General features: G+C 38.7%; 1 long non-coding RNA gene across 1 annotated transcript in view; it reads left to right on the plus strand.

The window, feature by feature from the left end:
• LOC139362405 (uncharacterized) overlaps positions 1-15,303 on the plus strand; it is a 376,215-nt gene that overhangs the window by 347,036 nt on the left and 13,876 nt on the right. The window contains exon 3 of the long non-coding RNA XR_011621257.1: positions 8,391-10,572. This is a non-coding gene — a long non-coding RNA (uncharacterized lncRNA). The remainder of the gene's footprint in view (positions 1-8,390; positions 10,573-15,303) is intronic.

Consider the following 15,303-nt stretch of genomic DNA (forward strand, 5'->3'; position numbering starts at 1 on the left):
CAAGTCCCAATGAGATGAACCAGTATCTCAGCTGGAAATGTAGAAATCCCCTGTCTTCTGTGTCAGTCGTGCTGGGAGCTGCAGATTGGATCTGTTCCTATTCGGCCATCTTGGAATGGAGCGCCACTTTAGTGTATATTCTTACATACCTCAATCATACACAAATATTTTTACTTTACAAAATTAGACCATGCATCAGATTATGCTATGGTTTGAATGTATATGACAAAATTCACATGTTGGAAGCTTAATCCCCAATGCAACAGTGTTGGGTAGTGAGGCCTAATAATAAGTGGTGAATGGATTAGTGTTGTTATCACAGGAGTGGGTCAGCTATCTCGAGAGTAGCACTCTCTCCCCCATGTGCTCTCTTCTGCCTTCCATTATGGGATCATGCAGCACAAAGGCCTTTCTCTGATGCTGGCCACATGTTCTTGGACTTCCCAGCCTCCAGAACAGTGAGCTAAATTTCTGTAAATTATGAATTACCAGTCTCTCTGTCTCAGAGCACACTGACTGACTGTTGATGTGTGTAACAAAGTGTTTACTTTCTTCAAATAACCAGCTCTATAATAGTTCTTTATGTTTCCAGAAGTCTGTGTAGCTTTCTTCAAAGGAAGATTATTCTCATTTTGGGGGTTTTCTTGATTTTAGGATAGTAAAATTTCTTTCTTTTTTCCTTTTCTCCTAAAATCAGTGCAGGTGAGAGTGGATAGGTAAATGATTTTGTTTTTAAATAGCATGCTAGGTATGCTTATGTGGGTGGAAGGGTTGTTAGTATTTTTTTTGTGAGTCTTGCTTACTACTTCTATTAGCTCTCATGGCTGGTCAGCAAAATGTTTTAATGTTTAGCTGTAGAACATATGACACGGTTGAGTCTTTTTTTTTAAGAAAAGTAAACACAGAATTGAAATTGACATGAGCGTGTTGCCTTTTGTTAGAATGACTAAGTTAAAACTCTTGATTTTTATTTGTCCAAGGCAAACATGACATAAGGATTATGCATTACTGAAATAACACTCATAGTCACAGAAACTATGCTGCAAGCCCACCTGGGGTTCTTTTAAATGATCATGGCCATGATGGTGTGAATTCCATCAGTTCAGCAGATGGGTGGGGAAATGAAAATTTTCCCCTAAACTTTTAGGCAAAGGTAGGCTTTTTAAAAATTATGGGTTTTTTTTTTTAACTTTTTGCCTTCATTTTTAAATTTTAAATGCTACTATCCAGGCCACAAACATGACAGACAATGAGCAGCTAAAGAAACAATGAAAAAGTGTTTTTAAAAACTCCTGTGTTAGCTAACAGGTGTCTAAAGCCATCACTGTGGTCCACAGAGAAGACTGCAGAAGGTAGCAGAAAGACGTTGTATTAACTACCACAGCCTTAAAAAAAGTTGGTGTATCTTTGGACCATAAAATTGTTCCTATGCAGCTTATTTTATTTTTTGGTTAATCAAGAGGTTGTTTCATGGCAAATATTAAATAAACAATATCCTAGTCTCAGGTATTCTGTTATAGCAACAGAAAACAAAACAAATAACATAAATTAATATGTTAAATTTAAAATTTTAAATGTGAAATATTCATCTAATATGCTTAATGGCTGTATGCCAACTCATTATATAAATAGAACCTTCATACTACAGAGTGCTTGACATTGTAAAATATGATGAATGTCTTAGTTTAATCCCGGGGAGGGTGATAATAACGATACTAGATAATGTTAAAAGGCAAATGATAATGAAAACACTCAAAGTCCACGGTAATTTCAAATCTAGATGAAGCAACCCTGAAATATACTTCTTAACTCACCAAATCTGAGGATTTGTTACATAATTGGCACTTAGCCCAGGGGCCAGGGCTTCAAGTGAGGAAAGACACAAGGTCTTTGGCCTCATGGAGCTTCCACACTATGGTGTAAGCAAAGACAGTGACAAGTAAGCAGATAAGTAAAATTGTAGACGAGGCTAAACACGAGGGAAGGAAAAACAGAGCCATGAGAGAGGAACATACAGGACTGGCTTAGGGAGGCCAGGGAACCCTTCATGAAGAAGAGTCCTTTGAGCTGAGACCCAGAGACGAGAAGGGCCAGTCACATGAACAGCCAAGCAGATTGGTCTCAGGGCCACTGCTCTTCCTGGTGAAACAAGAAGAGTTGGACAGTCTCAAGCACTGATAGAAGGCCAGAGGGGCTGGAACATGGTGGGCAATTTGGTTTCCCTTTGTGAAAATCAGGGACTAGAACTTTGGCAAACAAGACCTCGAGTGTGGGTGAGAGAGTGGGAAGATAGACATTGCTCATATTAAACATTTCAAAATATATCACTGGAACATTTCACTGAAGAAGATCTACAGATGGCAAATAATCACATGAAAAGGTGCTCAACACCATTAATCATTCGGAAAGTTCAAATTAAAACCACAAAATGTAGCATTGTACCGATTAGAACAGCTAAAATTTAAAAATACTGATGACACTAAGTGCTGGTGGGAATGCTGAGAAACTAAATCACTCATACATTGCTGATGGGGATGTGAAATGATACAGCCACTCTGGAAAACAGTTTTGCAGCTTCTTAAACATGCAACTGGGCACAGTGACTCATGCCTGTTGTCCCAGCATTTTGGGAGGCTGAGGCAGGTGGATTGCTTTAGTTCAACAGTTCAAGACCAGCCTGGGCAACATGCTGAAACCCCATCTGTACAGAAAATACAAAAATTAGCCTTGTGTGGTGGTTTGTGCCTGTGATCCCAGCTACTTGGGAGGTTGAGGTGGGAGGATCACTTGAGTCTGAGAGGTGGAGGTTGCAGTGAACCAAGATCACGCCACTGCCCTCTAGCCTGGGTGACAGAGTGCGACACTGTCTCAGAAAAAGAAAAAAAGAAAGAAAGAAAAGAAAAAAAATGATAGACACTTGAATGAATGACATTCAAGTGAATGTGTCTTTAGATAGCTCCAGCTCCCAGATGTAAAGCCACCTTCAAACTTGCAACAGTTTGGCAGTTTCTTAAAAACAAAAACAAAAGACATGCAACTACCATATGACCCGGCAATTGCACTCCTGGGCATTCATCCCACATGAACACTATGTTCACACAAAAACCTGCACATGGATGTTTACAATAGCTTCATTTGTAATAGTACAAACCTGGAAAAATCCAGTTGTTCTTTAACAGATGAATGTCTAAACAATGGCACATCATACATGGAATACTACTCAGAAATAAAATGAACAAATTGTTGATATACTCAACAACCTGGATAAATCTCTAGAGAATTATGCTGAGTGAAATAAACAATTTAAAAATTTTACATATTATGTGATTCCACTTATGTGTCATTGGGGGAAATGGTAAAATGCACATGAGATCTCTTAAAACTTTCTTAATAATTGTCAGATCTCTTTCTGGGTTTTATTTCAGTTGAATGTAAATCTACAGTGATCTAAAAATAAAGTTTAATTTTAAAATACACCTCTGAGAACAGTGGGAGTTTGGGTTGGGACCAATTTCAAACAGGTGATATATGGCAGAAGGCTACATAGTGCAGGCCTCAGGTGTGCCACTTAATCTCTCATCTCCTGCCTCCACACCTGCAAAATATTGGGGTTGGACCATAAACACATTTCAGGACCTCCTCTTTGCTTCTACAATTCCATGACCCTACTGAGCTATACACATTTGTGGAACCTTGGTTTGGGCCTTATATTTATGAAAGACCCTCTGAAAATCTTTATGGAAACAGCAATAACTACCTTTCTGGCATTATACCAGAAGAAATAAATTCTGCCTTCCACCCTCCTGAAAACTGCTTTGCATGCTACAGCAAGATTACTGGAATTACAAAAGGAGAAACACCAAGCATGCCTTTTTCATGGCTAAAAAGATCCCCAAATTCAGTGTCCTCACAATGTCCTCTTCCACAAAAAAGGAACTTCTTCCAGACACACACAATTTGATCAAGTTAATACTTTCTTAAAAATATTCAGATCTCTTTTTTTAGAAACTGGGGGAAGAACTGGGGGGGTTTAGGAACTCTTTTTTGCATTTAATATTCAATCATTCTTTCATTCATTTATATTGTAAGCCCTGGAGATGCCCTCAGTTGTGACATACTTCTTTCTTGACATTTTTTATAAATTCTTCAATGTATTCCTTCCCTTATAGGCATATCCTTTCCAGTTGAGCCATGCTTATATATACAAACTTAGTCCTCAAATCTCAATCTTGTGACCCATTGTATTTTCCAAAGATGACTGCAAAATCATTCTCATCCCACATGCTCTTCTTACAATACAACTTTGACATTCTTACCACGAAGTGATGGGGACTATGTTTCCTCCCCTTGAATCTGAGCAGAGCTAATAGCACATGTTGGAAGTGATATATGCAACTTCCAAAGATAGGGCATAAAAATACCACGTGCATCCACCTGCTTCTTGGGGATACTCACTATTGGAACCCAGCTGCCATGCTATGAGGAAGACCAATCTCACCCAATTCACCAAGGTAGGGCAGCTACATGGAAAGGCTACCTGTAGATGTTTTGGCCAACCACTCAGCTGAAGTCTCAGACAATAAATAACTAGCATCAGCTGATAGACATTCAAGTGAATGTGCCTTTAGATAACTTCAGCTTCCAGATGTAAAGCCATCTTCAGCATTTGAGTGCCAGATAAGATTCTAAACATTGTAGAGACAAGCCATCCTCATTACGCTATCTAAATTCCTGTCCTACAAAAATTGGGTGTGGAATTGATCATAATAAAATTATTTTATACCACTAAATTTAGAATACTTTGTTGAGCAGCAATAGATAACTATGATTATACTTGATAGAATAAACACCCTAACCTTACTCCCCTCCCTCTCTCAATCTTCTACTGGTGCTCTCCATTGGCCAAACCCAACTGGAATCCAGAAAGGAAGTCAAGTGGCGTAACCAATATAAGTCAGCTTTTAGGGGCATGAAATAGGGTGAAGTGTGGAGCTGGCAAAAATAGCAGATATCCAGTTTAGTTTACACTCTGCCTTATTTCAATGATGATGTAAAGTAGATGGCATGAAAGTTGCAATGCCTAAATTTTGATCATTATGGAATAAATAATAAACACCAATCATTTAATCATCCTTTCAGATAAATCTGTAAAATGAGGGGTTCTGAAGCATAGTTAACGTTTAACTTCCCTTTTGGCTGTGGCTCCATCATGAAGAAGAAGCAGAATTTATTAAGAGCATAGCTTCTGGAGCCAGTCTGCCTAGGTTCAAATCCTGGCTCTGCTACTAACCAGCTGTAAAAATTTGGGTAGCTCCCTTATCCTCTCTGTGCTTCACTTTCCTCATCTGTAAAGAGGGATAAAAATATTGCCTCCCTTATAAGTTTGCTATGGAGATCAAATGCGTTAATAAAGGTAAAGCACTATAGCATGGTGCTGCATAAAAGTAAATACTCCATAAGCATTAGCCATTGTTATAACACATAGAAGGAGAAGATTACAAGGTGCAAAGTGTGGCAAAGAAACAAGATGGAAAAGTGGCAACATGTATTTATTTTTGGCTTTATTTTCTTCTGAAAAATAGCAATAGCTGATGCAACTATCTCTGATGCTTAGGAATTCTTTAAAAAGAATGACTTTACCAGGATAGAAAAAAGTTCAAGGGTGACTACAGTAGGTAAGAAGGAATAAAAGCTATCTCATTTCATTTTTTATGAACTAGAGGTGTGATCTGTTGAGTTCTCATGAACCAGTGAGACATTATTAGAGCATGTTAGCTTTGAAGTAGGTCTATTACATTGGTCTTCTCTTCCTAGCTTCCATTCAAAAAAAATTAAAATCCAAGGCAATACTTCTATAAACAACTTCTAGATAAATACCATTAGTAGCAATAACATTCAAGGAGAAAATACATGACATACTCAAATTGTGTTATGGAGAGTTTATTAAAGGGAATATTTACAAAAACATGAGCAAGGCATAAAGAAAGAAACTGCAAGGGATAGTTCATTACTCTGGGAGTGGCAGCTGTAAGAGTACTACTGCAACCCCTAGACCTGAAGGTACAAGAGAACAGAGTCATTGGCTAAACCTGGAGGGAAAATTGTATGAAGACCACTGCGGAGAGGAGCTGTGTGTGGCATTGGTTGTAGAGATGCAGCTGATTCACATAAAGAGCAAGCCAGGGGAAATCAATATCCCAACCTTCCTCTCCATCACACCTCCAGCTTGTTATCAGAGCTCCCTTTTGGGGAAACCCAAAGAGAAGCCAGAGAGAACAAAAGTGGCTGTTGAACTCCATACAGGGTACAGGGCAAAGCAGAGAATAGGTCTGGAGAGGCAATGGAAGATATAGCGAGGAGCATGCTTCAGTACTGTGTTGGATAACAGTCATCCATCCCCATGGGCTTGGCTAGAAGATTCCAAGTATTTAGCTAAGTTCTAAAATGTTTTCTGTTACAGAGTGTGTAATGGATAGCTTTTTGGTTGGTTTTGTTTTACTGTGTTCCATGTCCCAGCATCCATTTGAGGTTTTTGTGTGTGTGTGATAATAGCACTCCAGTTTTCCTTTGCATAATTACTCTGCCTTCATTCTTAACCCATGCAGTTCATGTGGGTCTTACCCCACTCCATGGATTCTAGGGTAGATATGGGATTCAATTGGCCTACCAAAGCATTTTCTCCTTTGTCTATAGGGAACTCTTGATCCAAATTAGCCCAGTGAGCTTCAGTCTTGAAGCTATTGCTTCAGAAAAGAGTATCTTTCTTTCTGTTGTGATTGCTAAGCTTATAGAATCTAAGCCCAAAGTTAGGGCCATCTCTGCCCCCAGATAATGAGAATCTGAGAACACAGACAACAGAGAGGGAAGCAGAGATCAGTGAGGGAGAAATTGAGTCCCAGAGTCCCAGTGGAATTGATGGAACACCTTGACCCCACTGTGCCTAAAACCAAGATACCTCTGGATATTTTAATTGTCTTTTTCCTATGTCAGCAATGAGAAATCTTTGGGTTGCAATAAGAGAGGAGGCAGGAAGGTGCCAGGAGATAGGTTGAAAGGAGTCCTCGAATGGCATCAAGCTGTACTTATTACCAGATATTTTAAGGAAAATTAGCCTTCTAAGTAGAAGCAAAAAGGCCTTAAGCTATAATTGGATATTTTACTTCCTCGCTCTGCTTTATATAATGTAGTCCTATAGAGGATGCTAGCTATGCAAAGTACTTCACTTTCAGCAAGTGTTTTACAGCAGCATTCAAAGTTTATGTTTAAAGATAATAATGGGTATTTTTTCTGTTTCAGCCATTAAACAGTTCTTGTTTCTCTTTAAAATGGTTTTGTGAGGAATATGATACTAAAACAATCTACCGTTAAAACAGAATGCTAAAAGAGTTTCTTACGGTATCTTCATTCTTGGAGAATGAGCACAGTTTGATTGTGCTTAGCTGTCTGGTTCCTGTTCCAATTTCAAAAAGAGAATAAATTAGCATCTAGAAAAGGGAAACCTGTTTTTTCCTTTTTAAAATTTATTTATATCACTTCTCTCACATATTCTCTAGTCTACAGAGCTTAGAGCCTAATAAGGAAGACACACAGTGGGTGCAAATCAGGTTTTTACCACTGTCACAGTTTCTTGCAAAATGGTTATAGGAGAGAGAGAAAAGCAAGCAGTTGAGCAGTCCTGCCAATCATGATAATCACAGCTAGCATCTATTGACCTAGACACTGCACCAAGCACTTTACAGGTGCAGGTTTGTTTATTTCATTGCACATAGAAGTTCAATTTTGGTTGAATGAAAATTGACTAGTTTAAATGGTCATCTTCTCTGGTTCATTTTATCTCTTCCTGGAGAGAGAAACCTGAAAGCTCATTAAGACTTATACAATATTTTTTGCAGCTGTTCCTCTCCATTCTCCAAGAACACCAAGATGTTCTTTCATTTCCTTCATGATTTCCTCTATATTTAGTTGTTAACTCATGGGCTCAATGATGTTGAATAACATTGGACACACAGTACAGTGGGAAGTAAACAAGGGCAGGTGGGAGGATTACTCATTCAGCCTTTTCATCTATGGAAAAAGGCAGAATTCCTCTCAATCTCAGCCTTGCCTTCCCACCCTTTATCAGCATCACAGGCATTCCTGCAACTCTTGGGCAGGACACCTGTGGCTCAGTTCATAACTACATAGGCTATTCTGCAAGCTTTCACAAAAAGAGACTGCCTCAGATCTCTGTTTCTGCTCAGTCTCATGAAAGAGTTGTTTTGTTTGTTTGGTTTGGTTTTTTTTTTTTTTTCAATCAGTGAAGAATGACTCATTACTTTATTTAACTTGAGGGTGTAACAATGAACTGTTGAAAAATTTATTCAGTGTCTTTTTTTTTTTTTTTTCTACAGCTGAGGACTCTTCCAGGAAAGAAGAAACCAGAAAACATCACCTTTTCTCCACACCGATCCCCAACTTCCACTTCCGTACTATAGAAGCAAAACTGATTAGGCTGGCTAATTTGAAGAGAAAAAGACTATAGGGGCTTTGTGCTTTAGAGGTAGAAGAGGGTAATAGTCAGGTTCACTCTGACAAAGCCCACTAGAGACGGTAGACCCACTTGTAGACATGGCTACCTGGATACCCAAGGAGAGCATTAATCATCCCATCCCACGTCTGAGCTCAGTACTGGGGGAGGGGATAATCAGGTCTCACCAAAGTTGGCAGCCTTCTACTGCATGTGTGGGCAAAGACCAACAGCAGTGGTGTTGGCGGTGGAAGTTAATCCAAGTCAAACGGCAACAAGATATGTTACCGGCAGTGCATCCATATGGGTCTGCAGCAACCTCAATTCTTGTCTCCTGGGAGGAATGAATTTGAGGGGCATAAGGCAGAAAGAGCTCTAGGCAAGCTTTAGAGCAAGAGTGAAAGTTTATTAAGCTTTAGAGCAGGAATGAAAGTACACTTGGAAGAGGGCCAAGTGAGCAGCTTGAAAGACTAGTGCACAGTTTGACCTAGTTTGACCTTTATTTTATTTTATTTTTTCTTTTGAGATGGAATCTAGCTCTGTTGCCCAGGCTGGAGAGCAGTGGTGTGATCTCAGCTCACTGCAACCTCTGCCTGCCGGCTCAAGCGATTCTCCTGCCTTAGTCTCCTGAGTAACTGGGATTACAGGCATGCACCCAGAGTTAGTGTATCCTGATTCCCAGTGAAGAGATTGGCCAATTAATTTTAGTCATAAAAACTACATGCTCAGCTAACTTTTTTGTATTTTTAGTAGAGACAGGGGTTTGCCACGTTGGCCAGGCTGGTCTCAAACTCCTGACCTCAAGTGATCCGCCCATCTTGGCCTCCCAAAGTGCTGGGATCACAAGCGTGAGCCACTGCACCTGGCCCCAGTTTGACCTTTTGACTTGAGGTTTTATACATTAGCGTACTTCCAAGGTCCTGCATCTCTTCTCCCATAATTCTTCCCTTAGGGTGGGCTGTCTGCATGGTAGTGGCCTGCTAGCACTTGGGAGAATGCACAGTGTGTTTACTGGAGCTGTACACATGCTCACTTGAGGCATTCTTCTTTTACCAGTTGAATGTCCCTGGAAAGTCATATGCCAGTTAAACTCCACCATTTTACCGTGCATGCTTGAGCCCACTTGTCCAACTCCTGAGATCTTATTGGGAAGCTGCCAATCACCAGTTTCAAGTGTTTCTGTTTATTGGGGGATTGCCGGTCCCTGGCAGCAGCTGCAACCAATTATTATTTCAGAGAGACAGTTAACAACTGCCTTACCATTGCCTGATGGCTGCCTGACATTCCTGGTGTGTGCGGTGGGGGCAGGGGGGAGTCCCTATCCTGCTCTGCTCATATATGACTAGCTACCTACTGTAACAGTGGCATCCAAAAGTGACTCAAAACCAAGACTCTCTATTATTGTCCTTGACCATTGGGTCAGAAGGGCCATAAAAACAGGGAGATGCTGACATTTTTATCAACCTTGATGAAGAAATTAACTTGATATGATTATTTTTAGAAAAATAGACACGATATTTTTTACATTCAGTATTATAAATTGATTATCTCTGTTAACTTTATGTATTTTATACGCCAGATACCTAAGGTATCTAATAATAATACAAGATAGAAAAAATTGTCATAGACTTAATGAGGGTTCTGCAAGACCTAACTATGGTATTTACAAGAAACATGCCATAAATACATTTTTAAATAATTTCAACTTTTATTTTGGATCCAGAGGGTACATATGCAGGTTTGTTACCCTGGTATATGGCATGATGTTGAGCTTTGGGCTATGATTGATCCCGTCATGCAGGTACTGAGCATAGTACCCAGTAGTTAATTTTTCAACTGCTGCCTCCCTGCCTCCTTCCTCCTTCCTCTAGTACTCCCCAGTGTCTGTTGTTTCCATCTTTATGTCCATGAGTACCCAGTGTTTAGCTCCCACTTGTAAGTGACAGCATGTGGTATTTGGTTTTCTGTTCCTGTGTTAATTTGCTTAGGATAATGGCCTCCAGCTCTATGCATGTTGCCGCAAAGGACACAACTTGTTTCCTTTTATGGCTGCATAGTACTCTATGGTATATATATACCACATTTTCTTCATCCAATCCACCACTGATGTACACCTAGGCTCATTCTATGTCTGCTGCTGTGAATAGTTCTGTGATGAACATGTAAGTGCATGTGGTTTTTTGGTATAAAAATTTATTTTCTTTTGGAAGTAATAGGATTGCTGGGTCAAAGAGTAGTTCCTTTTAAAGTTCTTTGAGAAATCTCTAAACTGCTTTCCACAGAGGCCACACTAATTTACATTCCCACCAACAGTGTATAAGCCTTCCCTTTTCTCCACAGCATCACCAACATCTGTTATTTTTTGACTTTTAATAGCGGCCATTCTGACTAGTGTGAGATGGTATCTCAGTGTGGTTTTGATCTGCATTTCTCTGATGACGTGATGTTGAACATTTTTTCATACGTTTGTTGGCTGCTTGTATGTTGTCTTTTGAGAAGTGTCTGTTCAGGTCTTTTGCCTATTCTTAATGGGGTTATTTTCCTTTTGCTTGTTCAATTGTTTAAGTTCCTTATAGATTCTGTATATTAGACTTTTGTTGGATGCACAGTTTGTGAATATTTCTCTCATTCTGCAGGTTGTCTGTTTACTCTGTTGATAGTTACTTTTGCTATGCAGAAGCTCTTTAGTTCATTTAGGTCCCAGTTGTCAATTTTTATTTTTGTTTCAGTTGCCTTGGAGGACTTAGTCATAAATTATTTCCCAAGGCTGATGTCCAGAATGGTGGTTCCTAGGTTTTCTTCCAGGATTCTTAATTTGGGGTCTTACATTTAAATCTTTAATCCATATTTCTTTCTTCTGCGTATGGTTAGCCAGCTATCCCAGCACTATTTATTGAATAGTAAGTCCTTTCCCCATTGCTTATTTTTGTCAACTTTGTTGAAGATCAGATGGCTGTAGGCATATGGCTTTATTTCTGGGTTCTCTATTCTGTTCCATTGGTCTATGTGTCTGTTTTCATACCAGTACCATGCTGTTTTGGTTACTGTAGCCTTATTGTGTAGTTTGAAGTCAGGTAGTGTGATGTCTCTGGCTTTTTTCTTTTTGCTTAGGATTGCTTTGGCAATTCAGGCTTTTGTTATTGTTGTTCCAAATGAAGTTTAGAGTACTTTTTCTAGTTCTGTGAAAAATTAAATTGGTAGCTTAATACGAATACCATGGAATCTGTACATTGCTTTGTGCAGTATGGCCATTTTAATGATATTGATTCCAATCATGAGCATGGAATGTTTTTCCATTTGTTTATGACATCTATGATTTCTTTCAGGCAGTGTTTTGTAGTTCTCCTTGTAGAAATCTTTCACCTACTTGGTTAGATTATTCCTAGGTGAGTTCTTTTTGTGTGTGTGTGGCTATTGTAAATGGGATTGTGTTCTTGATTTGGTTCTCAGCTTGAATACTATTTGTGTATAGAAATGCTACAGATTTCTGTATATTGGCTTTTGTATCCTGAAATTTTACTGAAATCATTTGTCAGCTCCAGGAGCCTTTCGAAGGAGTCTTTGGGATTTTCTAGGTATAGAATCATATCATCAGAGAAGACAGTTTGACTTCTTCTTTTCCTGTTTACATGCCTTACATTTTTTCTCTTGTCTGATTGCTCTGGGTTAGAATTTTGGTACTATGTTGAATAGGTGTGATGAGAGTAGGTATCCTTGTTTTATTCCAGTTCTCAAGGGGAATGCTTCCAGTTTTTGCTTTTTTGGTATAATGTTGGCTTTGGGTTTGTCATAGATGGCTCTTATTATTTTGAGGTATGTTCCTTTGATAGCAAGTTTGTTTAAGGTTTCTACTCTGAAGGGACGTTGGATCTAATTGAGAGATTTTCTGTGTCTATTGAAATGATTGCAAGGTGTCTTAGTCTATTCTCATATTGCTATAGCAGTACCAAGGGGAAAATCCACCCTCACGATCCAATCACCTTCCACCAGGCCCCACCTCCAATACTGGGGATTACAATTCGACAAGAGATTTGGGCAAGGACACAGATCCATACAATATCATGTGGTTTTTGTTTTTAATTCTGTTTATGTGGTGAATCACATTTATTGATTTGCATGTGTGGAACAAACCTTGCATCCCAGGAATGAAGCCTACTTGAACATGGCGAATTAAATTTTTAAGTGCTAGTGGATTCAGTTTGCTAGTATTTACTTGAGGATTTTTGCATCCATGTTAATCAGGGATATTGTCCTATAGTTTTCTTCTCTTGTTGTGTCTTTGCCAGGTTTTGGCATCAGGGTGATACTGGCTTTGTAGAATTAGTTAGGAGGGAATCTCTCCTCCTTAATTTTTTGGGAACAGTTCAGTAGGATTGGTAGCAGCTTTTCTTTGTATGTATGGTAGAATTTGGCCATGGACCCATTTGATCTAGGGCTTTTCTCGGTTGGTAGGTTTTTTATTTCTGATTCTATTTTGGAACTCAATATTAGTCTGTTCAGGGTTTCAATTTCTTCCTGATTCAATCTTGGGAGATTGCGTGTTTCTGGGAATTTATACATTTCTTCCATATGTCCTAGTTTGTATGCATAGAGGTGTTCATAATAGTCTCTAAGGGCTTTTTGTATTTCTGTGGGATTGGTTGTAAAGTCACTTTTGTCATTTCTGGTTGTGCTTATTTTTCCTGTTTTGTTTTTTTTTTTTATTTTTTATTCATGTAGTCTAGTGGTCTATCAATCTTGTTTATCCTTTCAAAAAAACCCGCTTTTTCTTCATTGATTCTTTGTATGGATTTTCGGATCTCAATCATTCAGTACTGCTCTGAGTTTAGTTCTGTTCTTCTGCTAGCTTGGGGGTTAGTTCATTCTTGTTTTTATTATTCTTCTAGTGTGCTGTTAGGTAATTTGAGATCTTTCCAAATTTTTGACGTAGGTATTTAGCACTATTAACTTTCCTCTTAACATTGCTTTTGCTGTATCCCAGAGATTTTAGTTGTGTCTCTGTCTGTCTTTTTTTATTTCAAAGAATTTTTGAATTTCTGCCTTACTTTTGTTGTTTACCCAAAAGTCATTTAAGAGCAAGATGTTTAATTTTCATGTAATTGTGTGATTTGAAAAGATCATCTTGGTATTGATTTCTATTTTTATTCCAATGTGGTCTGAGAAAATGGTTGTTATGATTTCCATTATTTTATTTTATATTTTAAATTATTATAAGTTCTAGGATACATGTACACACCATGCAGGTTTGTTACATATGTATACATGTGCCACATTGGTGTGCTGCACCCATTAACTTGTCATTTGCATTAGGTATTTCTCCTAACGCTATACCTCACTGCTCCCCCAACCCTGTGTGTGATGTTCCCCACCCCGTGTCCAAGTGTTCTCATTGTTTAATTCCCACCTATGAGTGAGAACATGCAGTGTTTGGTTTTCTGTCCATGCAATAGTTTGCTCAGAATGATGGTTTCCAGCTTCATCCATGTCCCTGCAAAGGACATGAACTCATCCTTTTTTATGGCTGCATAGTATTCCATGATGTACATGTGCCACATTTTCTTAATCTAGTCTATCATTGATGGACATTTGGGTTGGTTCCAAGTCTTTGCTATTGTGAATAATGCTGCAATAAACATATGTGTGCATGTGTCTTTATAGTAGCATGATTTATAATTCTTTGGGTATATACCCAGTAATGGGATCACTGGGTCAAATGGCATTTCTAGTTCTAGATCCTTGAGGAATCACCACACGGTCTTCCACAATGCTTGAAGTAGTTTACACTCCCACCAACAGTGTAAAAGTATTCATATTTCTCCACATCCTCTCTAGCATCTATTGTTTTCTGACTTTTTAATGATTGCCATTCTAACTGGTTTGAGATTTGCATTGTGGTTTTGATTTGCATTTCTCTGATGACCAGTGATGATGAGCATTTTCTCATGTGTCTGCTGTCTGCATAAATGTCTTCTTTTGTGAAGTGTCTCTTCATATCCTTTGCCCACTTTTTGATGGGGTTGTTTGCTTTTTTCCTTGTCAATTTATTTAAGTTATTTGTAGATTCTGGATATTAGCCCTTTGTCAGATGGGTAGATTGCAAAAATTTTCTCCTATTCTGTAGGTTGCCTGTTCACTCTGATGGTAGTTTCTTTTGCTGTGCAGAAGCTCTTTAGTTTAATTAGATCCCATTTGTCAATTTTGGCTTTTGTTGCCATTGCTTTTGGTGTTTTAGTCATGAAGTCCTTGTCCATGCCTATATCCTGAATGGTATTGCCTAGATTTTCTTCTAGGGTGTTTATGGTTTTAGGTCTAACATTTAAGTCTTTATTCCAGCTTGAATTAATGTTTGTACAAGGTGTAAGGAGGGGATCCAGTTTCAGCTTTCTACATATGCCTAGCCAGTTTTCCCAGCACCATTTATTAAATAGGGCATCCTTTCCCCATTTCTTGTTTTTGTCAGGTTTGTCAAAGATCAGATGGTTGTAGATGTGTGGCATTATTTCTGAGGGCTCCCTTCTGTTTCATTGGTCTATATCTCTGTTTTGGTAATAGTAGCATGCTGTTTTGGTTACTGTAGCTTTGTAGTATAGTTTGATGTCATGTAGTGTAATGCCTCCAGCTTTGTTCTTTTGGCTTAGGATTGTCTTGGCAATGCGGGGTCTTTTTTGGTTCTACATGAACTTTAAAGTAGTTTTTTCCAATTCTGTGAAGAAAGTCATTGGTAGCTTGATGGGGATGGCATTGTATCTATAAATTACTTTGGACAGTATGGCCATTTTCACGATATTGATTCTTCC

Source organism: Macaca nemestrina, chromosome 3 (assembly GCF_043159975.1).
Source record: "Macaca nemestrina isolate mMacNem1 chromosome 3, mMacNem.hap1, whole genome shotgun sequence".
In the NCBI taxonomy this organism is placed as follows: domain Eukaryota; kingdom Metazoa; phylum Chordata; class Mammalia; order Primates; family Cercopithecidae; genus Macaca; species Macaca nemestrina.